Raw genomic sequence first — 24,188 nt, 5'->3', positions numbered from 1 at the left:
ACCTTGGATTAAGCGCTGTAGCTATCTTTAGAAATTTCACATTCGTCTTTTCTTTGCATTTTGTCAAATTTGCAATGAAAATGTTCTTAAAATGAACAACATGTGCCCGGTCATCATCTGAGACTGCTGTAATATGAAATATATGGCAGAATGTGGGTAAAACACAGAGCATGAAACATACAATTCTCCCTCAAGAAGTTCAGTCAGAATTTAACACTTTTTTTTTAACAAGCGTCATCAGCATGGAAGCATGTCCTCTGGAATGGTGGCTGAATCATGAAAGATGCTGAACATTCGTATGCAATCTGGCATGTAAATAACTTGGAATGCCTGCTACAAAAGTGCCATGTGAACTCCTGTTCTCACTTTCAGGTGACATTGTAAATAAGACGCTGGCAGTGTTATCTCTTGTAAAATGTAAACGAACTTGATTGTCTTAGGCCTAGTCTTCACTTACCGGCTGGTCCGGAGGCACGCCATCGATGTTCTGGGATCGATTTATCGCGTCTGGTTAAGACGCGATAAATCGATCCCGGATCGATCCCGGAAGTGCTCACAATCGGCGCCGGTACTCCAGCTCGCCGAGAGGAGTACGCGGCGTCGACGGGGGGAGACTTCCGGCCGCGTCTGGACCGCGGTAAGTCCGGAGTAAGGTACTTCGAATTCAGCTACGTTATTAACGTAGCTGAATTTGCGTACCGAAGTCCGGACTAAGTGTGGACCAGCCCTTAGTGATTGACTGAACAAGAAGTAGGACTGAGTGAACTTGTAAGCTCTAAAGTTTTACATTTTGTTTTTTGAGTGCAGTTATGTAACAAAAAAAATCTACATTTGTAAGTTGCACTTTCACGATAGAGATTGCATTACAGTACTTGTATGAGGTCAATTGAAAAATACTATTTCTTTTATCATTTTTACAGTGTAAATATTTGTAATAAAAATATAAAGTGAGCACTGTACACTTTGTAATTGAAATTAATATATTTGAAAATGTAGGAAAACATCCAAAAATATTTTAATAAATTTCAGTTGGTATTCTATTGTTTAACTGTGCGATTACAACTGCGATTAATTGCAATTAATTTTTAATCACGATTAATTTTTTGAGTTAATCGTGGGAGTTAACTGTGATTAATCGACAGGATTGGTAGCATAACTGTAGTTGAATGGTAAGTCATGCAGAATACAATGCAATTTGCATCTTGAACTGCAGTATCCACCGATTACATATTTTGTTTAATAAACAAAAAACATGATTTCTTTGTCATTCTGCAATCACAGAAGAGGGCTGCCACTCCTTCTGTGAAGCAGAGATCTTGGCTGGAGTCCTGTGACACACAGTGGGAATTCACTTCCTGCCAGGAAATGCTCTTTTTTTCAATGTTTTATCTTGCTGAGGCAACCAAGAGTGAACAATAGGCTATTAAAGTATTAGAACAACAAGTGTCATAACTAACCCAATATGTACTTTGTTCTGAGTATTATCCCAAAAGAAAGTATTGGCTAGTCTTCAGAATTAATTCAGTAATCAGTAGCAATAGTGTGTAACAGCCTTAACTATTGTTTTTCAAATATTAAGCAAAAACTTAGTTTTATGTTGAACTTTGAGAGCTTCCTGTCATAGTTTCCTGTAGTAAAAATGATAAAAATAAACTTAGTAATTCAAGAGTATTGGCAAAGAAAAGTTATTTTTTTCCTTTTTGACAATCTAAATTCATTATTTTTGAAAATAAAACACAATAGCTATTTTATGGAATTCTCATTGCATTTTGAAGAATGACTCTGACTACATAAATGGTGTAATGAGATTTCATTTCTGGTGTATGTATCGATGTGTAATTGAGCACATTTGATACAGAAATCAGAATCTCTTCTAATTACCAGCCCCTCAAATTCCACCTGGGATCAGAAAGTCAAACTGAATTCTTTCCGTCTCATGCACCATTACTAGCAATGAAGTCTAGAAGGCTAATTACTCTTACACTTTTTACCCTGAAGAAGTCACATAATCTTTAATGACTTTGCACAGACACAAATGAGTGGAATTTAGTAAACAACGCTGATGATGCACCAAAAGGAAAAGAATTCAGTTTGCTCTGCCTGTGCAGCCTCACAAGGAGTAAAATGTAGTGAAAGCACATTTTAGCCAATACAGTAAAGAGACAGGGACTCCACTTTATACCCATGTGAAATGGATCTCTTGAATAAAAAGGTGTCATTTTTATATAGATGCTTTCTTCAGGGTAGAACTGCTCTTTAAAGAAAGTTGAAGCTTGTTTCACATTACAATCTCAGTTTGCACAGACACACATATCCTTAACTAACAAAAACAAAACCAATCCTCCTGAAATTTCATACCACATCTCCTTCCAGGGTAGAATTTTTCTGCCTGCATTGTGGTGGAATGAACAGATCTAATCCATGAGTAATGTCCAGACCAGTGGATGCCTTCCATTATGAGAAATAAAAATTAAGGTAAGGAGACTAGTTTTCTGTCTTACATTGTGTTTGTTTGGCATACACATCATAAAAAGAAAATTTCTGTTTAATTTTTTTTGCAAATATTTAATATTGTGGGATCGCTAGATGTAATTTGGGTTACTATCCACACACTAATACTAGGTTGCTCATTTAGGCCCTAATCCAAAGTCCATTGAAATAAGTGGGAGGTGTTTCACTGACTTCTATGGGCAATGGATCAGGCTGTTAGAGATCAGTTCTGAAATCCTGGGACTTTCCCGATTGACTTCATGGGGAGCAAAATCAGGCTCTTGATGCAGGAAAAAGTATTTGAAAGTCACTGTTTTCATCATCTTCAATTCAGTATGGGCATATAAAACATCTATAGCGGTAGCTGTACTATGAGATACAGTGTGTCATGCCTCTGCTCTATTGGGCATCGTGATGGTCATTCTTATTTCATTAGGTGGTTGGCATTGGTTGCAGGCCTTTTTCACAAAGGAATTTCTGTTCAAAATATAATGTAACAAGTACATTCATATGTTAGCAGCAGGTTCCTATGGAAACTTTGTAAACTGATGTTAACAGACAGAAGCAAAGGCTTTACTATTGTGGGAGCACTTCTATATTTTCTGTACATCTTTCATAGTAATTTTCTGTTGTGCTATTCTGATTCTGCATAATCCTAAGACTTTTTTATTATTTTCTTTAGAGAAAGGGCACTAACATGCTTTTTGAATGCATGGATGATGGGATTTATTGTCATTATTGCAAAATAAGGACTACCGTTCAGTTTCTTGCTTAAGACTTCTCTTGGGTATAATACATAAAGTATCATAGAATCTCAAGCTTTGAACTGGTTACCTTCATGTTTAGAAGCGATAATTTAGCAGGATATGGCCAGAAACCTTAGAAATATTTTTAGTTCAGTAGGTATCTGATCTTGTTTGAGGACTGGTCCCTATATACATTCCACACATGAATATGTATGTGCTCCATGCACCTGACACTGGAGATTTATAGCAAGTAGTGTCTGTTGGCCCATGCATAAGCAGTTGCTCTCCTCATGCTTCAAAACAAGGGCATAACGGGTGGCACGGACCAATGCCTCTCCAGTTCCTTCTTACCACTGCATGGCCTGAGCTGGAATTTGCTGCATCCACTATGATCGTCCTCTACTTCTATACTTGTAAATACATACTGTAAGTAGTTTTTAGTAACTGTAGACTTTGTTTTAGTGTCGTTATAGTTAACATAGCTTAGTCTTCTTGCCTCAGGAAGTTTCTCCCGATGAAGGAGAACTATGCAAAATTCCTGGGGTTTAAGAACTGTCTCCTGCCCCTGTTCTTTCTCTGTCAGTAACTAACTCCAGTGCTGCCTTTATTGCCTTGAGGAGGTTCATATTCCCACCAAGTATAGCGTTTGCTGTTCCTCTGTAACATACCAGGTGTAATACAGCAGGGCCAGAGGGCAGCAGGAGAGTGATAGATGGGAGGTATACAAGCCCTAGGATGATCAGAGCCTTATTCCCTGTGGACTAAGGAGAGATTACTACAGGGTAATTAGAGCACCTGGAGCCAATTAAGGCCCCTACCGAGACCTAATAAAACCCCCTGATTCAGTCAGACGGGAAGGGGAAGGAGAGTTGACTAGAGTTGGAGTACTGTTGTTAAGTACCTTCCCCAAGCAGAAAGAGGGTAAGCAGTCCGTAATGCTGAAGGGGCTGGGTCCCGGGTCCACCCTCTACTCTGGGTCCCTTCCCCACTCCTCTCCCTCCCCCACCGGGGGCAAGGGATGGCACCCCAATCCACCACACTAACGAAAAGCATGGGACCCACCACAATAGCATCGGCCATTTGCCGCACAGCGTACAATCCAGACTAAAGAGCAGCTGTGTCACCTCTGCCCTGAAACCTGGAGTTCTTTACAATGCCTTGCTGAAGGAGCTCCCACCTGTGCTGTTCACAAACATCCTTTCAGCATGCAAGCCATATCCTGTGTGTAACTGCAGCCTGCCAACCACACTTGAGGTACACTCTGGCTCTTACCGGCCTGGGTTGGACCCCCAACACACTCCCAGTCTTAAGTTTCCCCCCCCAGAAATGTATGTTTTATACCACCTAGCCCTCTCCTGGACAATAGAAGCTATATTAGGTCCATTTATTTCTTTAATAGAAATAATGTGCACACAACTTGCCACCCCAAATGGAGTTTCCCAGACACTTCAGTTCAAACACAGTTGGAGGAAATGGCTGAGCAGGCGGACACCTTGTTTAATGGCCTGTCAGCCTCTACCCTGGCCTGTGTCGCACTACCAGTGCATGACAGTATCCTCAAAATTGCCAAGGCCCTCTGGCAAACTCCTTCATCCATCCCTCCCACCTTTAAAAGGGCCGGAAAGAAATAGTTTAACCCAACCAAAGGGTTTGAGTACCTTTACACCCACCGTCCCCTGGGCTCACCAGTGGTCTCTGCAGCCAGTGAAAAATATAAACAAGGGCATACCAGCTCAACTCCCAAAAATAGAGGCCAAAAAATTGGATCTGTTTCTTTTCATCTCCTAGGGAGATAAATTTCAACGTATGATACTCCCTCCGTAAGTTCAAGAGTCCCTCCCACAGGGATTGCCCCAGGAATCAGCATGCTGGTGGAAGAGGGCATCACGGAGGCTCAGTGTTCCCTCCAAATGGCATGGGACACGGCTGACTCAGTGGCTAGGGTGGTTGTGTCGGCACTGGTTATGAGGTGCAGCTCCTGACTTCAGACCACCGTCCTCTCCCAAGATATGCAGACCTCAATCCAAGACCTCCCATTCAATGGGATGGGTCTTTTTTTAGAGCAGATGGATGCAAGGGTTAAAAGACATTAGGGCCACCCTTCGCATGTTGGGCATGTATACACCACAGTCTGTAAGAAAGCAGTTCCGGCTGCCGCCTAGGCCTTGGCAGTCTTGTCCAGGGTCTGCAAGGAGAAGGGACAGGAATGTTAGTTGCAGCTGCTGCTGCCCTTCCTCCTCCCGCTCAATTGTGCAGCCCAGCAATGCACCCCGGGGGCCAGAAGCAGGTGTGATTGAGAGTGACACCCCAGTCATCTCCCAGGGTCCACCCTGTTCTTTCCTCAACTTTCTTCATCCCTACCGTTCAGCCTGGTTGCGGGTCACCTCGGATCACTGGGTGCTGGAGATTTTTAAGGGAAGGTTAGACGAACATCTGTCGGGATGGTCTAGATAACTCTCGAGGTCCTTTCCAGTCCTATGATTGTATTCTATGATCCGAACATATTAATCCCCTGGACAGTATGAGGGTCCACTCTATGAGAGCACAAGCAACTTCACCGGTAGCTGTTTGAGAAGTTCCAATACTGGACCTTTGTAAGGTGGCTACCTGGAGTTCCATCCACATCTTTATGAAGAATTACTCTCTGGACCAGGCTTCCTTGGCAGATACTGCTGTGGGAACACCAGTGTTAGACATTCATACCAACTACATTCTCGCACCCTCCTCCTATTTGAATACTACTTACCAATCACCCACATGGGGAATTACACATAGGGGCCACCACTCAAAGAAGAAATGGAGGTTACTTACCTGCAATTGGAGGTTTTTCAAGATGTGTGGTCCCTATCTGTGTCTTGCTATCCACCCTTCTTCCCCTCTGCTTTGGATGCTATCTGATTTGCTGTAAAAGAAGGAACTGGAGAGACATTAGTCCATGCCACCCTTTATTTCCTTGGTTTGGAGCATCAGAGAAGCAACTGCAGATGTGCAGACCAACAGATACTACTTGCTACAAATCTCACTTGGGTGCATGGAGTGCATGTGTACCCATATGTGGAATACAGATAGGGACCACACATCTTGAAGAACCTCCAGTTACAGGTAAGTAACCATTTCTAGTAATTGCCTGTTACACTCCCACTTGTTGTATACTCCCTATTTTGTTTAATGCTACAGTCAGTCCAGGTAGGATTAACTCTTCTAGATCAATGCCTAATGGCAATTGTTGGGAGTTTTGGGTGCTTGTCATCCTTCCATCTTAGGCCCTTAGAAAATTGAGCAGCTATGCTGCTTACTACAAATATCAGTTGTACAACTACTTTTCATTCGCTAAGATTGTCCCTACCAGCCTTAAATTTGTTTTACAGATTTTAATTCCTTCATATATTCCTATAAAACACCTTCTTGCATTAAATTTATGAAACTTTCCCTGCACAAGCACAAAATCTATTAGATAATCTTTATCATAACAATGATACAACCTCTTAGCCATTTTAATGATATTTTGGTATCTGAGACACGTTTGGCAGCTGTCCATGTTTGAAAATTTAGCCCAGCATCCTTTGTCGTATGTCAGACTTTAATTCAGTTTCTTGAAGAGCCTTGTAAAAACACGTACTACTTTATTTCCACTGAAAAATACTTTTTTTTTGTTTAGGATCAGTCTATAAAAAAAATTATTTCACAAATGGTCCTTATTTTAAACAAAAAGTATCCAGCATTTACAAGTACTCTGTGGTACAGATTGTTGAAAAGGAATATTAGAGATTCAGGAATTAAAGAAGCTTATTATCCTTTTTTACTAGAGAGCTATGCATGGCTTGTTGGATCATACGTTAAAATCTAATGTATTGCGTAGGGGCTCAATAAGAAACTAGTTGTCTTAGGCAGGGTTTTTTTTTTTTTTTTTTTTTCTCCTCCCACAATAGCAGAAAAATATTGTGGAAAGTAGTATTCTCAATGCCTTTTGGATGGATCGATTTTGGAAACTTGGGCTGAACTCTGAAGAGAAATTCCATTGCTTTACTCATTACATTTCTTCATCAGACTTGCAAAATTGCTTTTTTGTTGTAAATTGCCCAGGTATGTATCCAATTTTTTAATCAATCTCCAAGAAATGGACAACTTAAACCATTTCTAGTTTTTAAATGGATTTAAATTAACTGGAAGCGATAGCTCAGTGGTTTGATCATAGGCTGCTAAACCCAGGGTTGTGAGTTCAATCCTCAGATATCAGAAAATATGTCTCACCCTTTTATTAAGAACGTCTAACTTAACATAGCTATTAGCTGATATGCTGTTGGGCCATCAGAAGGCCAAAAGACTACCCAATAGCCCTTGGTATTCTCTGTGATGGAGTTAGGGAGAAAGGGTGTCTTTGCCCTCATCTCTAGTTATTTTTAATGCATTCCTTTTCTGTCTCTTCTTCCAGTCCTTTGGATGATTGTTTAAGATGAGGGATGCTGCACCTTAGCCTAATAAACTTTCATATGGCTTTAGTATTGGTCAGCAGCTCTACATAGTGGCTTCAGGAATCACACCTGAATGCGTTCTCTATGACCAATTGTCTGCCTCGTGGAAGGTTATGACAATTTGCAGACCGTATGTATGCAGTTTGCACAAACAGTCCAGACCAGACACAATGTTATGTGTATCCCAGAGCAACCCTTCTCTCCTGCCAACAAAATTAAGTCTAACTGCACATAAAACTGTTGTTGCCAGAATGCCATTTCTTTTTATATATTAATGAGCAAAAAGAAGTTGGAGCTCGAGAATATAATGTGTATATACCCTGTAATTCTACCTCTTCCTCATGAAAATAGGCTAGACTGAAAATTGTTTTGAATGCTCTCTCTATGTACAAATATTTTGAGGTTATATACATTATCCTCACCAGTGTAACGAATATAAGTCACTTCATGAACCTGCAAAGCAATAAAAGCCTTTTTCACATTCCAAATACCTTATGTTTCATCAGGCTTTTGGGGGATAAAGAACTATTCTGAGTCTATTAATTTGAATTAATACAAAAATGAATGACTCAAATACACTGCAAACTTATCAGCAAGTGCCATGTAACTTAATGGTATGCCTACACTTGCACGGGAAGTGTTTTGTGTACCATGTTTGGAGTGTTTTATATTTGTGATTTCTGGCTTTTGAGGTTAAATAGAAAATGCATGGAAAAATATCGATCAGTCCATGTAGAGTGGAATTTAACAAGCTTCTCCTCATCTCTGTGTGGCTCCTTTGTAATCCCAATCCTGATCAGTTCTAAGTAACTTCTAGCAAAGAAGGAGAATAAAACTGATGAGACAGGTAGAAATCTGGATGGTGCAACTACTACAATTTAAAAAAACAAACCTGATAACATGTTAGCTATTTCTTTCTAATCTACATTCATTTGTATCCAAACTCAAAGTACCACCCAATAATCAAAACCAACAATTGTAAACTCCCATTCCCATCCCTTCCAAAAATACAAACACAATGAACTGCTAAGCTAGGGACATACAGTTTCAAATATACTAAGACCACCAATGAACCAACAACCATACTCTTTCCAACAGTCTTTAGCTTAACCCGTAAATCAGATTCTCTTTACAGGTTGTTCATTGGAGTAGACAGTACTTTCTAAAAGCATACAATGCACCCTCATTATTATGAAAGAAAAGCCTACGGCTTCCTTGATTTTATGTGACTACACAGTCTCCCAAAATGCTTTTGGGGCCTGTTATAAATGTGGCTTCTAATTTGGGGTGTTTTTCCCCCTAATAAAAAGACAACTAATATCTTTGGCAGGCATCTGTCACCATCTATTCTACATACTGTAAATGGTCTAATATTTTTTTGCGTGTTCTTAGGCTAAGGTGGACATCTCTAATTCTGTGAAAAAAGCAAAAGCAATGTTAGATTTTTCCAGAAGTACAAAAAACAGATGCATGAATAGGAGTAACATAGAAAAGATCAAGCATGCTTTCTTCTTCTGTAAAGCAGACAGTGGTATGTGCCCTCGAGCTCTGATGACAGAGCAATGTTTTCCTCGTTTATGCTGTAGCTCAGGGGTGGGCAAACTTTTTGGCCCGAGGGCCATATTGGGGTGCAAAACTGTATGGAGGGCTGGGTAGGGAAGGCTGTGCCCCCCAAACAGCTTGGCCCCCGCCCCATCTGACCCAATCCCCCGCCCCCGCTCCTTGTCCCCTAACCACACACCCTGGGTCCCCACCCTCTATTCAACACCCCCTGCTCCCTGTCCCCTGACTGCCCCGACCCCTATCCACACCCCCGCCCACTGACAGGCCCCCCGGGACCCCACCCCCATCCAATCCCCCTGTTCCCCCCACAAACCTCTGCCCCATCCAACCGTTCCCTGTCCCCTGACTGCCCCCCAGGATCCCCTGCCCCATATCCAACCCCCTTACCATGCCGCTCAGTGCAGCATGTCTGGAGCTGCACCTCCCAGCTGGAGCCAGACATGCTACCGTGCTGCCCTGCATGAATGCGCAGCCCCGTGGCCCAGAGTGCTGCCCACGCGGCAGTGGGGGAGGGGAGGACAGTAGGGGAGGGGCTGTGAGCTAGCCTCCCTGGCCAGGAGCTCAGGGGCCGGGCAGGATGGTCCCGCGGGCCGCTGTAGTTTGCCCACCTCTGCTGTAGCTAGAAATGTCATGTTTATCTGGGATCGGCTACTTGGGTTACTCTGATACTCAGCAACATCAATCATCAAAGACAAGATTTTGTTGTCCCCTTATACTGGACATAAAGTATTTACATCCTACAGCGATTGTAAATCAGTTTGTCAGTGGAGTTACTTTGAATTTATAATGGTGTTATTGAAGGCATCATTTGTCCCCATGTCTGTCTAAGTAGACCAACCCTGAACTCCTCAAACCAATATTTCCCATCTCTTATGACTACTTTCAATTTAAAATGCACCAGTAATGGTTAGTGCTGATAGGCTAACAAGGAGGCTGAAGTGACTCGTTTCCAGGCTTAGCATGAGCATATGTTGTTTATAATCAAAATAAAAGTAAGAGTAGCAGTGACTTTTTCACATAATAGAATACATATTGAAACATTTCTACATATTTTTCTGTTCTGTTGGAAATTAGAAAACTAAATAACCTGGAAGAATTGTTTAGGGAAGAACTCTTCAGCCACAGTGACTGTGACTCTCTGTGGGTTTGAAAATGAGCAGGGGCCATCGGTTGTATTTGGTTAGAAATAATGAATTTGTTCAAAACCAATCCAACATCAATGGTTTACAGTTTAACTCAAACTTTTAATGTGCTTGATTTGCGTTTCCTTGAGGAGAGACTGTGAAAGAGATCCTTTCTCTCCTCCCATCTTGGCCCCCTAGTGGAATATAAATGCAGTTTGTACACTGCATGTAGTAAAGGCTACCCATTTGTGCCATCCTGGCTTTTAGGAGGAGGATTATATCCCTAACACATGGTACAGGCTTCCCTTAAGCTGTGTAGACATGCTTCTGTTTTTTTTTTTTTTCCCCTTTAAATTGAGTAAGTCCAGGTGGGAGAGAAGACAGTTTAAATCACAGGAAAAAGGTTTGTGAAGTCAAGCTAGTTTTGCGTCCTGAAAAATGTTTGAAATCCCTGCAGTGTCCAGAGTGTTTTGCTCAGCGTGTCAGGCATGTAGCTCACGTGGCATGCTATTTGTGTGGCTCATTTCAGAGCATCTTTTGTTTTGCCCAGACATGAGGGAGAATGACAAGAGAAAACGAGATAATTAATGAATCTCGCTGGAAAGCAATAGTAACTTTAACCTGTAGTGTTTAAAATGTGTGGGGAGGACAATATTATTACTTTTCCTCCTTATAGCTGATTGACTGTATCACTCATTGTTTGTGTTCTAGCAAGGCTTCTGACAGTAAGCCTTTAGCACTTGTTCAGAATTCAGAGGTACGTGTGCTCATTGGTTTGGGCTACTGATCATTCTGTATTCTCCATTCACTACACTGGCTGCCTCTAAACTGATCATTTGACTTTAAATTGCCTTCCTTAAGAACTAGGTTAAATGATCTTCTATTATTGAGGCTTATGAGATTCCAGAACCCCCATTCAACTCCTAGTAGTATTTACATTTGTAATCACTTCAGTGGAAGGTGTTGCCCAAGGGAAGAAACCAGGTCAAGCCCTCTAGTACAATGAATCAGTAGCTCAAAACTTTGGGATTCGTATGCACATTTATGTAAGTAGAACTTGATCCAGAACAAAAAACGGTTGGGACTTTCTTAAGGCATCTTGTGTTGCTTCTGAACTTACTAGTTAAAGGATTTTTTTTTTTTTTTTTGCTTTTAAATGATTCGAGGAAATCTTAGGAGGTGTAAATCGACCACAGAAGAGGTAGTGTGTGCACTACCATCAACCTTCAGGGATTCCACTAAGGAAGACAAATTTAATTTGCAATAGAAGGCTCAGTAGGAGTCTGACTGGTGAAAGATGGCTCTTCCCTGTACAGCAGTGCAGAAGAGCACTTGTGAGTATTTTGAGCAACTACAAAACCCTCTGAGTGGCAGGTTTCAGAGTAGCAGCCGTGTTAGTATGTATCAGCAAAAACAACAAGGAGTCCTTGTGGTACCTTAGAGACTAACAAATTTATTTGGGCATAAGCTTTCGTGGGCTAGAACCCATGTTGCCCTGGGAGAAGCAAGCCAACCACTTGCTGAGTCAAGAGAAATACATTGCGCACCAGAATGTTGTTACTCCTACTTACCCAACGTTTTTGTTCTGTTTTATTGAGAAGGTAGCACAATGTTGTTCACTGAATTCAGCTGGCACAGGCTTAGGAATTTTATATTTTAATGTCGTATGTGTGTGACTTTTTGTCTTTTAAACAGGATGCCTCTGTTTACGTAGTGAAGCAGGATGCTTTGAACTATGAAGTTATGTCAGTGGTTTTTGAGCAGTTATTAAATGTCAGCATGTCCACTGTAAACCTTGTTTACTATGGTTTGCAACTTGCCTATCAAAATCCCATTCTGTGTCTAAAAATGCATCCCAGTTTCAAAAGCATCTTCTAAAGATCATAGAAATGTAGGTCTGGAAGGAACCTTGAGAAGTCATCAAGTTCAGCATCCTGCTCTGGCGTAGGACCAGATAAAACCTAGACCATCCCTTATCAGTGTTTGTCGAACCATTTTTTAAAAACCTCCAGTTTACAACCTCCCTTGGAAGCCTATACCAGATCTTAACTACCCTTATAGTTAGAAAGATTTTCCTAATATCCCTTGATGCAGGTTAAGCCCCTTACTTTCCTGATGTTGTCCTTCCCCGCTAAGTACAGAGCCTATGCTTTCTTTTGGCACATTGGTCAATATAAAAAGTATATATGCAAAAAAACTGGTTTTTAAGTTTTTGTTTCCTACTTTCTGCTGTCTCTGGAAGGAACATTCCTCAGCCCAGCAGAAGGCTAATGTAAATGCTATGAGGCGCAGAGTTCCAAATGATCTACCCTTAAGGGATGTGTGGGCGTGGGCAAAGATCACTGGATCTGCTTTGTAAAAATCTGCTTTCAGGGAACCTACATGTAGGAGCACAAAAGGACTCAACACTTCATCTCTACATCCTGCACTCAGGTGGGGCATGGATTCAGTCCCACTCAACCCTCACTGAGTTCCTTCCTCCAAAACCTTTTTTTTCTGACTTTGTGCTTGGAGGAGTAAACTGCATCTCTATGGAAGCAATGGAGAGCATATTGATTAGAAAGGTTCTACAACACATCACCAAATCTTTTTGGGTTCAGTGAGGGTTGTTCATTGCCCTCCTGGAAAATTCTTCACCACCTCGTCTGCTAAATTCTTGAAACACTCCATAAATAGATTTAAGTTTCATTAGGGCAAATATCCATTTTTACAAAATATTTATGTATTAACATGATTATGGTCTTTCAGTTGGTATTTTAAATTAGTATTTGTGTTAATATGTATTTACAAATACAGTAGTCGGTAATGTTAAAAAAATATGTAGAATAAAATGCTTCACTCCAAGATAGAGGACAAGTCCAAGTTCACCTGCACCACTCCAAACTAACCATTGGCTTGTGTACGGGGATAGGTGGTGGTGCCAGCACTGGAAGTAGCATTCAATCACCATGAAATAGTTGTGCCCATAAGGGAAGCTATAGGGTTTGGATCCAATAGCCCAAAAGTAATGTTTTAAACTACAATTACAAACCTTAAGTCATCCTTAACACTCTTGTTGTCACCTTTCCTTTTCTTATTAGTATGAGTTAAGGGCATATAATTAATCATTTTTACCTTTAAATGTCTTCGCTTTTAGCTAGTTCTGTCACAAAATTAATGTTGTTTAAATATACAATTATTTTGTATTTCATATGTAATTCAGCTTCACAAGATTCTCAAAAATATATTTATATTTGCAGAAACATGCTCCAATACCTGTTTGCAAAAGTGTGACATTTTACCAGCTTAAATTTAGATTTTTTTCATGAATTTTATTCATCTTATTTAAAATTTATAATACAGCAGTATTCAGAGGTCCCCCTCAAGACTGGGGACCCATTGTGTGGAGTGCTGTATAAATACACATGAAGACACAATCCCTTTCCTGAAGAATTTATTATCTATGACTTGTTGCAGTTTATCTTTGCCACAGATCTCCAGTTACAAATGACCCTTGTAGAATACACTGCTGGTTGGGTTTCCAAATCCCTTCTTCGGGAACATTTAAACAGTTGAATTCTATCTCTAAACTTTCAATAGGTGGCAGTGTTTAAAAAAGCATTAGTGTTACCTTTAGTTGGGGCATGAGGTTGCTAAACTGGTAACTGTTAAAGGTCAGTATTGCTACTATGTTATGAAGCGGAGACGTTCCAGAGGTTTGGGCTATAAAAAGAATTGGGCGCATATTGCAGTGTGCAAGATCAGTTGTTCATGTAAACATTTGTAAAATGTACCAGTTGTTTCATGTCTGTCATTTGGATTGCCCACCCGTCACAACTTTTGACCCTTCATTAAACCAAAGGAGCAGCTGTTTCTGCCATGATATTTCTAATGATAATCAAGACCACCATAAAATCAAAAAGACTTCTGATGTGATGTGGAATCAAATAGAAGCTTCCCTAAAACTGGAAGGAATACATCCAAGTAATGAAATAGAAAAACTTTTATAGATTGTCTGTTGTATCCTTCCCAGTTCAAAATGGTGCCTTTTTAGGGGACATATGAAAATCTGTAGGATATTTGATTAACTACTATAATAAATGCAATCTTTTCAGCATACCAACTGTGCACATTCACATGAATATTAAAACCCTCTCTTCTGCTACAGAGTAGACTTTGGGGTGAGCCTGAAAAACTAGATATTGCAAGAGGATGTTAAGAGGCCAGAAGGTACTAGAGAGGATATATTTGTAAAACAGAATTCTTGGCTTCTAAGAATGATCTTCATAATTAAAACCAAATGTATGGTAAAACTTGTTTCTTGCGCTTGTCATAGTTATATCTGGGTGCAATCTTAGATACATTTCACTGCCCATAAGAGTAAGGGAAACTGTTCTGTGACCGTTTACAGATAGAACTGCAAAGACAGATAACAATGAATTATGTTCTGTTAAAGGTTGAATTAAAGTACATAACTGTTGTCTATCAAGGTAATTTTAGCTGCATTCAATTATATAATGCAGTATTGTCAGGTTAAAAATAGTACTTTTTTTAAAGACTTATCTTTTAAATATTTTATAGGTGCAGAATGAAATTGAGTTAACTTATTCTTTTACTAGAGTTGGGTCCAAGAACCCTCTCAAACTAAATCAAGTTCAAAATCTTGGTCTGGATCTTATGTAGGCCTCTCTCTCCCGCTTTCCCTTTTTTCTGATGCTCGCTTTCCTATTTCACTCAGTTTGGACAATGAAAGTAAGTTAGGTCATGAGAACCAAAAATGGAAACTTTTACAATGCTGCAATGTTTGTGTTGCCAAGACTGCATCAGAGTCCTTAAATCCAAACAAAGAAAAACAGCTTTTTATTAAAAAGTGAGTTTTAAAAAATGTTTGAGAAGATTTTTCTATTGGTTTGTTTTAAAAAGTTTTTCTAAAATGTACATTTGGGCTAGAACTACCTGACGTTCTGAGACTTCTTCAGCTTTGACTTGCATAAAATAAAAATCACAAAAGTTGCATGAGCTATAATAAAGAGGGTACATAAGAAACCCAATTCCTCCTTTGCAGATTTAAATATATCTATTATTAAACCAGTGACAATCCATCAAAATAGCAATAAGCCATTTTGGGAAAAAAAAATAAGGAAACTTGGACATTGTTAATATTCAGTAAATATTTACCTAGATCATTGACAAATTCTGTATGTGAAATATTGAATCATAGTACTTCTGTTGTAGGGATCTCAGTGCATTTACAGGGATGGGTAAGTATTATTATCCCCATTTACAGATGAGAACCCCCCTCCCCCCCCAGGCATTGGGAGGCTAAATAGATTGCCCAAGGTCATCCAGAAAATCCACCACAACCAGAGTAGATCCCGGCTCTTGTGAATCAGGCCCCTATTCAGGAAGGTACTTAATCATGTGTAATTTTAAGCATGTGAATAATCCTATTGAAACAAATGGGATTACTCATGTGCTTGAAGTTATTCCCATGCTTAAGTATCTTCCTTGCGCAGAGCCTGTCTACTCTTCCATGCTGCCTTAAAATGGTAATGTACCATACATTCGCTTATTGTAATAAAATATTTCTTCAATCATATTGGATTTATTTTTATTCTGTAAAATATAAAACCTAGGACTTAACATAGTGTTAGTAAAATGATCTTCTTTAGTATTTATTGGGTTTTAATGATAGAAACTATTTATAAATAGTGAGATTTTGATTCCATTCTGTACAAAATCAAGTAGTTAGGTTATCTAAATGCCGGCTGGAAATGGTGCAAGAGAATCCTGCATGAAAACAAATGGCACTGCTGACACATCACTTCTTTGCTTAACCTGTCAACAGTTTTGTAAAGCAGAGGGAGTAGACTGCAGCACTCCTAAAAATGGTGCTGGAAACTAGTATCAGAAGACTTACCATTTGATTAATGGACATTTTGTAACAATTCATGCCACAGTGTTAATGTCAGATTCTTTTGAATGCTTTTGTTTGCTTAGCAGAGCAAACTTGGGAGTTTAGCAGTTCAGTATTTGTGCCTGAGCAGATTTCTCTTCACGCCACCATAGTGTGTCCACTTGTTTTCCCAAGCTAGACCAAAGTCATCTCCATGCTTTATTCTGCAATTGAAATAATGATCTTGTGCTGACATCAGTGTTGTTCTATAGAAATGAATGATAGAAATCTAGTATTAGGATTTCACTGCACAATTACCTACAGTAGGGAAGAAAAGACGAGTTTAGTAAGAGAAAAATGTTTAAAAATTATGTAACAGTCACAAAAAAGAGAAATTGGCACTCAATAAAAGTGTACTAAAAACTGTTATACTGTGAACTTGAAAGTGGGCGGCAAGAACAGCAGCAGAAAACGGTACAATAGAATAGTAGCAATGTTGTATGCATTATTGCGAATTACAGTTCTAAATAAAGTTTGTAATTTAGAAAGAAATTAATCTGTTTACCTTTTCAGATGCTTTTAAGCTTTTAGAGAGATGCATTTGAAAATGTGCATTCAAAACAACACTGTGGTATATAAAGATATTACATAGCAACAATCACCTTAGCATCTAAGCACTGACATTAATAATCAGACATGCAGCTTAGAGTGCAGTCGCCATATGCAAATTATCTTCAAATTGTTTTTGTTTTTTTTTTCTTGTAGTATCCACTGGGTGCCAGGTGCTTTCCAAAAATAAAAGAAGGCAGGGTCCCTGCCGAAAAGAGAATTTTTTTTATTTTACTTTTTTTAAGAGAAAATTGGGAAACAACAAACTAGTGAGTAGCCATGTGGTGACTGGCCACTTCCTGTTAACATACAGTTTTAACAACGCAATTTCTTTTGTGTTTAATAGGTCATCCTTGAATTACAATAGCATGGTGAAAGGGTCATTGTGATAGAGGGAGGTGTTCAGTAGTAACAAAGAAGGCATAGAGATGTTTGTGGGAGTGGTCAGATGATCTGTTGTGGCTTGAATCTTTGAACTTCCCCTTCCCCTTCCCCTCCTCTGATATTATCCACGCTCACCCATTTCTCACCACAAGTCTACATTTTTCCGCTTGTCTTTTCACTGAACGAATACCTGTTTTACTTCAGTATGCTTATGCATTTCCGCTTTCCTTCCTCTTACTCTTCTTCATCTCTGCAGTAATTTTGCCTATATGACTGACTGTTCTAATCTCCTAAGTGTTTTATATAAGAACATAAGAACGGCCATGCTGGGTCAGATCAATCATACATCTAGCCCAGTATCCTGTCTTCTGACAGTGACCAATACCAGGTGTTTCAGAGGGAATGAGCAGAACAGGGCAATTATCAAGTGATCCATTCTCTGTCATCCACTCCAGCTTCTGGCAGTTGCAGGTTTAGGATATCCAGAGCATGGACCTGCATCCCTGATCATCTTGGGTAATGCCATTTGTTGGAGCTATCCTCCATGAACTTACCTAATTCTTTTTGAACCCAGTTATACTTTTGGCTTCCACAGTATTCTCGAGTTCCACAGATTGACTGTGTATTGTGTGAAGTACTTCCCTTTGTTTTAAATCTGTTGCCTATTAATTTCATTGGGTGACCCGGGTTCTTATGTTATGTGAAGGAGTAAATAACACTTTCTCCACACTATTCATGATATTGTAGACCTCTTATCATATTCCCCCCTTAGTAGTTTCTTTTCCAAGCTGACCAGTCCCAGTTTATATACCTCTAATCATTTTTGTTGCCCTTCTCTGTACAGTACCTTTTCCAATTCTAGTTTGTATTTTTTTAGATGGATTCCCCAAAACTGCATGCAATACTCAAGGTGTGGGCGCATCACCAATTTATATAATGGCATTATGATTAGGGCTGTCGATTAATTGCAGTTAACTCATGCGATTAACTCAAAAGAATTAATTGCAATTGCAGTTTTAATTGCATTGTTAAGCAGTAGAATACAAATTGAAATTTATTAAACATTTTGGATGTTTTTCTACATTTTCAAATATATTGATTTCAATTATAACACAATACAAAATGTACAATACTCACTTTATATTATTTTTATTAGAAATATATGCAGGAGTTTGCATGGCACTGTTGTAGCCGGCGTCACAAGATACTTACGTGTCAAATGTGCTAACGAGTCATATGTCCCTTCATGCTTCGGCCACCATTCCAGAGGACATGTGTTCATGCTGATGACGGGTTTTGCTTGATAAGGATCCAAAGCAGAGCAGACCGATGTGTGGTCATTTTCATCATCTGGGTCAGATGCCACCAGCAGGTTGATTTTCTTTTTTGGTGTTCAGGTTCTATAGTTTCTGCATTGGAGTGTTACTCTTTTAAGACTTCTAAAAGTATGCTTCACATCCCGTCCCAATCAGATTTTGGAAGGCACTTCAGATTCTTAAACCTTGGGTCGAGTGCTGTAGCTATTTTAAGAAATCTCACATTGGTACCTTCTTTGCGTTTTCTCAAATCTGCTGTGAAAGTGTTCTTAAAATGAACATGTGCTGGGACATCATCCGAGACTGCTGTAACATGAAATATATGGCAGAATGCGGGTAAAACAGAACAGGAGACATATAATTCTTCCCCAAGGAGTTCAGTCACAAATTTAATTAATGCACTTTTTTTTTTAACGAGCATCATCAGCATGGAAGCATGTACTCTGGAATGGTGGCCGAAGCATGAAGGAGCATACGAATGTTTAGCATATCTGGCACATAAATAGCTTGTAACGCCAGCTACAAAAGTGCCATGTGAACGCCTGTTCTCACTTTCAGGTAACATTGTAAATAAGAAGCAGGCAGCAGTATCTCCCGTTAATGTAAACAAACTTGTTTGTCTTAGCGATTGGCTGAACAAGAAGTAGGACTGAGTGGACTTGTAGGCTCTAAAGTTTTACATTGTTTTGTTTTTGAGTGCAGTTATGTAACAAAAAAAAACATTTGTAAGTTACTTTTTCACAATAAAGAGATTGCACTACTCTACTTGTATGAGGTGAATTGAAAAATACTATTTCTTTTGTTATTTTTACAGTGCAAATATTTGTAATCAAAAATAATATAAAGTGAGCACTGTACACTTTGTATTCTACGTTGTAATAGAAATCAACATATTTGAAAATGTAGAAGAACGTCCAAAAATATGTAATACATTTCAATTGGTATTCTATTAACAGTGCGATTAATCACAGTTAATTTTTTTGAGTTAATAATCAAAATAGATAATATTTTCAAATCAGAAAGTTATGGTCATCTACAGAACCTTAGCAATGTGCTAGAAAAAACAAGAAAACATTGTTTCATGAACTATGTCATGGATTTTGCCTTCACAGAAGACTATTTATTTTTGTTTTTTACCTTAGTCTTCCTCTTAAGAACCCATTCAATAAGAGTTGTCACCATTGGTATACACTTTCATAAAGCACTGCAATTTTATTCTTTGTCACATGAAAGGATGACCACAACTTCCATGTAATAGTCTGAGCATATGTAGTCTACTGTGCGTGGTCACCTCCCCTCTTTTAATTTGAAATGTTCCTGTCATTTATGGCTAGCTTGCTGAGCATATTGTACAAGCCAGTATGTTAGCTGTTTTTCAGTTCAGTGGGCGTTGTGCTGCTACATCCCCATGTTCTGCTCTGAAAATGTGGCGTAGCAAAAGCTGCATCTGCAATCGATTGTTGCTATTGCTGAGGTAAAGTGACAGGCACTGGATCCACCATAGAGTGTCTCCCTCAGAAGACTAAGAATTTCACACCCTCAATTAAAGGGGCAGATATCCTCCTCATATCCACTAAAGTCAGTTCAATGTTATCTGGCTTGAACCACAACTAGCTAGTCTTTGTCTGTGCCTCAATTTCAGCCAGACACTGAGGCTTGGTCTACACTACCCCCCTAATTCGAACTAAGGTACTTCGAACTTCAGCTACGTGAATAACGTAGCTGAAGTTCGAAGTACCTTAGTTCGAATTAGTTCGAACTTACCTTGGTCCACACGCGGCAGGCAGGCTCCCCCGTCGACTCCGCGGTACTCCTCTCGGCGAGCTGGAGTACCGCAGTCGACGGCGAGCACTTCCGGGTTCGACTTATCACGTCCAGACTAGACGCGATAAGTCGAACCCAGAAGTTCGATTTCCAGCCGTCGAACTAGCGGGTAAGTGTAGCCAAGGCCTGAGTAAGTCATTCAGTCTAGCCTCTAAAGTAAATTTACTTAAGTTACTGTTCTTGTTTTCAGGGTAGGTTGTCCTGCTAGTTATAATGAAGACAGATAATTTGATTGAACCATTGTTACTTTACAGTAAAGAACAAATACTTAACAGAAAAATATAGTTCTCCAGGCCCAATTTTTATTAATGCTCTCATTACTTTAAAAAAAAAAAAAAAAAAAAAACGTGTAAACTGTCATAGTGTCTGGTCTGTTTTAAAGTGGAGTCTTAAAGGTGAAGAAAATTATTCCATCAGCTCAGTTATTCTAAGTGGAAAAGAACTATAGGAGATGGATCAAATGTGTAGCGCTGTATTAAGCTATTCTGTTGGTAAGCCTCAGGCATTAGTTTGCTTCTATTTACCTTTATAAAACCAGATTTAGGCATGCATTTTCTGCAAAATATTTGTGGAATTATGTTAGTCTGTACTGACTATATATTGGCTAAACCAGATGATCTACTTTTGAACAAATGATAACCTCCCTCTAATATTTCATAGATCTTTCCAATTCCACAAATGATTTGGTAAAGAGATGATGCTTGGACATGTACATCAACAAGATGAATAAACTACAAGAGATTTGGTGATGGCAGAACAGACCTGCTGTAACATGAGAGAAATCACATCACCTGACTGTTGGAGAGAGATTTAGTTCTCAGTTAATTTTTTTCTCTTAGTCAGGAAATCAAAGACTTACTGAATTCTGTACCTTTGCTTAATTAGATTTTTGTTATGCTCTGGAACAAAGCTAATTATAAGGCATAAATCATCATTATGGTTAATCAGTAAGATTGGATGTTAATCTCAAAACACTTTCAAAAGAAATCCAAAAGTTTCAGTAATAGTGGTTAATCTGGGGTACTGAAAAATTTCAGAGAGGGTTTGTGCTGCATCGAGGAAGTGAAGGTGCCTAATGGTAATGAACAGTTTGATTCAGGAATTTGTTCTAGAAGTGTCTTAAAAGGAAAACCGGTTTCAGAGTGGTAGCAGTGTTAGTCTGTATCAGCAAAAACAACGAGGAGTCCTTGTGACACCTTAGAGACTAACGAATTTATTTGGGCATAAGCTTTTGTGGGCTTAAATCCACTTCATCAGATGAATGGAGTGGAAAATACAGGAGGAGGATTACTTTATACACACACGCGCGAAAAGATGGGGGTTGCATTACCAATTCTAACAAGACTGTTCAATTAAAGTGGGCTATTGGTAGATGTGCAGATGAACGAGCCCCTGATGGTGTGGCTGATGTGATTAGGTCCTATGATGGTGTCCCTTGAATAGATATGTGGACAGAGTTGGCAATGGGGTTTGTTGCAAGGATAGGTTCCTGGGTTAGTGTTTTTGTTGTGTGGTGTGTAGTTGCTGGTGAGTATTGGCTTCAGGTTGGGGGGCTGTCTGTAAGCAAGGACTGGCCTGTCTCCCAAAGTCTGAGAGTGAGGGATTGTCCTTCAGGATAAATTGTAGATCCTTGATGATGCGCTGGAGAGGTTTTAGTTGGGGGCTGAAGGTGATGGCTAGTAGCGTTCTCTCATTTTCTTTGTTGGGCCTGTCCTGTAGTAGGTGACTTCTGGGTACTCTTCTGGCTCTGTCAATCTCTTTGTTTCTTCACTTCAGCAGGTGGGTTTTGTACTTTTAAGAAATCTTGACAGAGATCCTGTAGGTGTTTGTCTCTGTCTGAGGGATGGGAGCAAATGCAGTTGTATCTTAGAACTTGACTGTAGACAATGGATTGTGTGATGTGGTCTGGATGAAAGCTGGAGGCATATAGGTAAGTATAGTGGTCAGGGGCTCGTTCACCTGCACTGCTACCAATGTGATATATGCCATCATGTGCCAGCAATGCCCCTCTGCCATGTACATTGGCCAAACCGGACAGTCTCTATGCAAAAGAATAAATGGACACAAATCAGACGTCAAGAATTATAACCTTCAAAAACCAGTGGGAGAACATTTCAACCTCCCTGGACACTCAATTACAGACCTAGAAGTGGCAATTCTTCAACAAAAAAACCTCAAAAACAGACTCCAGCAAAAAAATGCAGAACTGGAATTAATTTGCAAACTAGACACCATCAAATTAGACCTGAATAAAGACTGGGAGTGGATGGATCATTTTAAAAAACTAAAAACTTATTTCCCCCCCCTACTGTTACTCGCACCTTCTTGTCAACTGTTTGAAGTGGGCCACCCTGATTACCACCACAAAAGTGTTTTTCCCCCTTCTGCTGATAATAGCCCACTTTAATTGAATTGTCTTGTTAGAATTTGTATGGCAACCCCCATCTTTTCATGGTGTGTGTGTGTGTGTGTGTGTGTGTATGTGTGTGTAAATAATCTTCCTACTGTGTATTTTCCACTCCATGCATCTGATGAAGTGGGTTTTTAGCCCACGAAAGCTTATGCCCAAATAAATTTTAGTCTCTAAGGTGCCACAAGTACTCCTCGTTGTTCTTACATTTCAGTGTATAGTATATAGAGAGCAGGATAAACAAATCATTGTCTGTATGAAATTTTAGTTTGCGCTGACTTCGCTAGGCTTTTTATGTAGCCTGTTGTAAAACGAGGCAAATATCTAGGTAAGCTGATGTATCCCATTTACCCACCCAACTTGGGCTGCATAGCACAGGAAGAAAAAAGCAAGGACAGAGTGAGATTTATAGTTTGCCACTCTTTCAAGATGGGCTGTTGCGAGCCAGTTTACAGAAGAGCTTTGGAGGTGATCTCTGAGGCTAGTTGGTTGGCCAAAGGATGAGTTCAGCAATTTTGGATCTGTAGTAAAAAGAAAAAATACAAGGGAGCAGATCCTCAGCTGAGGATCTGCCCCAGTGTGTGTGTAGAGAGTCTGATGTAAATCTGGTGTAGTTAACTTTGTGTTGTGGAAGGGATTAAACTCATATTTTGAGAAGGAGCCTACTGTGTGGTTTTTTTAATCCTCTATTTATCTAGCACGAATATAATACATAAGGATTTTTAGAAATATTAATTTCTTTTCCTGAACAAGAGGACAGGGAAGCTGAAATGGGATGAATACCTAGTTCATTGTAAGCCAGTTTGTGCCCTTACACTTGTCACAAGTCCCAACATCCCTCTATTTCAATAACTCCAGATTTCATGATTGAGATTATTTCTTCAGAAATAACACAAAACTGAAAAAACATCACTGAGTCCTCTCCAGCTTGAAGAATAAGATTCCTGCGTTTGTGTCTGAATCTGGATCTCCATGAGCGGGTGATTCAGATTTCTGCTTAAAACCAGTTCTACAACATTTTCACAGATGCTCTTTATGAGGCTTTTAAAATCATATTTTAAAATCGAGCTTACATGAGTTTTTTTCGCAATACAATTTATCAAATTTTAGCTTGGGCAAGAAAGTATCTTATAAAAACACACGCAAGTGGAAGAAAATTAGCACTGTGTATTTATTTTTAGTGAATATTAAAGCTGCAGTCCTGGGGAATTGATCACATGATCTACCCCCCCCCCCCCCAGTTTCTTAACAGTTTTTGATTATAGTCTTCTCAGGGTTCAGGCACCATCTGGAGGGCTGTAGAGATCTGCTGGGAATCTTTAATGCGACCAGAGCTTAAAGTTACAGGATGGCTTGGAAATGTTGTAATTGAGAA

General features: G+C 39.5%; 1 protein-coding gene across 10 annotated transcripts in view; it reads left to right on the top strand.

Annotated features, from left to right (window-relative positions):
* The window catches only part of ADD3 (adducin 3), a 191,449-nt gene that overhangs the window by 117,871 nt on the left and 49,390 nt on the right, over window positions 1-24,188 (top strand). For 6 of the 10 annotated variants that reach the window (XM_034775287.1, XM_034775283.1, XM_034775293.1 and 3 more), the window contains one exon: window positions 2,374-2,475. The exons of the other annotated variants lie outside the window; for them this stretch is intronic. The gene's annotated coding sequence lies outside the window, so the exon portion shown is untranslated. The remainder of the gene's footprint in view (window positions 1-2,373; window positions 2,476-24,188) is intronic. 10 annotated transcript variants of the gene reach the window in all.

Source organism: Trachemys scripta, chromosome 7, assembly GCF_013100865.1.
Source record: "Trachemys scripta elegans isolate TJP31775 chromosome 7, CAS_Tse_1.0, whole genome shotgun sequence".
In the NCBI taxonomy this organism is placed as follows: Eukaryota; Metazoa; Chordata; order Testudines; family Emydidae; genus Trachemys; species Trachemys scripta.
This window is presented reverse-complemented; position numbering and strand designations above follow the sequence as displayed.